The sequence below is a fragment of the Drosophila melanogaster genome, assembly GCF_000001215.4.
Source record: "Drosophila melanogaster chromosome Y 211000022279681 sequence".
Classification (NCBI taxonomy): Eukaryota; Metazoa; Arthropoda; class Insecta; order Diptera; family Drosophilidae; genus Drosophila; species Drosophila melanogaster.
In genome coordinates, this window is record NW_001845031.1 from 1 (window position 1) to 1,054 (window position 1,054).

General features: G+C 46.8%; 1 long non-coding RNA gene across 1 annotated transcript; it reads left to right on the forward strand.

Annotated features, from left to right (window-relative positions):
- Window positions 1-400: 400 nt before the first annotated feature.
- Su(Ste):CR42406 lies at window positions 401-1,054 on the forward strand. Its single transcript, NR_026600.1, has one exon. It is a non-coding gene; the product is annotated as a Su(Ste):CR42406 (long non-coding RNA).

Here is a 1,054-nt window from a genome sequence, read left to right on the forward strand (position 1 = left end):
CGTGCTGATCCACTACCGTTTGTATCTTGGGCTCCGGCGACAATATTTCGGCTATTTTCAAATTACTCAATTCTCAAATAGAGATCCGGCTTCAGCGATGGCACGACATAAAATTTCAAAAGTTTTTTGCAGTCACCGTTCTCCACGTATATTTTCAGCAGTCCTACTATACGTTGAGAATTACCATCTGCTGTCGAAGTTTCTCCTCTTAACGACTTGAACTTCTCGCTTTCCATCGCAGCTTGTACTAACCCTCCTCCAATACAACTAATCGACGCGCCTGAATCCAACAATCCATAGACCAGGCGATTCAATAAGCGAATCGGTAAGAACGGTCGAGGGTCTCGAGGTCCACGGCGAAAAGATCGTATGCATCTTGTTATTCTAGTGTCTTTAGTCCTGTCAAAAACTCAAAGAAAAAGACGATGACTTTGAAGTCTATAAGTCATATTTCTGTGAACGAGTGAACTGGCAACATGTCGAGCCCGTAAGTAACTAGGTTTTTCCTATAGAAATTATAGAAAGTCACAGTAAAATCTTGAACCCAGAACAACAACAACAACAACAACAGCAGCTGGATCAATTGGTTCCTCGGAATCAAGGGCAACGAGTTCCTCTGCCACGTGCCCACCAACTACTTTCAGGACACGTTCAACCAGATGGGCCTGTAGTACTTCAGCCAGCACTGGACGTGATCCTGAAGCCGGCGTTCGACAGTTCCTCGGGCTTGTTCTACGACGATGAGAAAAAGTGGTACGGCATGATTCACCCCCGATACATCAGGTCGGAGCGTGGCGTGAATGATATGCACCGAAACTATATGAGAGGAGACTTTGAATCGTGTCCGAATATCTCCTGTAATAGGAAGAACACCCTGCCAGTGGGCCTCAGCGATGTGTGGGGCAAGTCAACGGTGAAGATCTACTGCCCACGCTGTAAAAACTACTTCCATCCTAAAACTGATACACAGCCATGTTAGGGCCCAGCTGTCCGGACATCTTCTTAACGCAGCTGCCGAACTTGAGACCGCCCCTGGACGACCCACGGTAAGAAA